Genomic DNA, 354 nt, shown 5'->3' with positions numbered 1-354 from the left:
TTCTGTTCCCCTGCAGAAAGAGAACTGTAGTTAAAAACACCATATCATAGTGCTGCAACAATACTCCATGGAAATATATACGCTTAGTATTAAGCCAGAACTATTTGCTTCTGTGGGGTGAGAAAACAAAAATCACAAAGCTCAGTCCATTTTGGTTTTACATTCAACTGTACAGTGACCCATTAGACCCTGCTCTTCTGTATTCTTTCCTGAGATAACAAAATTTGGACAAAACATTTTTTTAAAACAAGCAGTAAAATTAATAAGACTGTGATGGGAAAGGAAGAAGTTCAATTAAACACAATACTCCAATTTCTTTTTACTGCAGTAAAAATTTAGAACCTTGCTGACATA

Source organism: Leptosomus discolor, chromosome 1 (assembly GCF_034619465.1).
Source record: "Leptosomus discolor isolate bLepDis1 chromosome 1, bLepDis1.hap2, whole genome shotgun sequence".
In the NCBI taxonomy this organism is placed as follows: Eukaryota; Metazoa; Chordata; class Aves; order Leptosomiformes; family Leptosomidae; genus Leptosomus; species Leptosomus discolor.
The sequence above is the reverse complement of the archived record's forward strand: the minus strand, read 5'-3'. Positions refer to the sequence as shown.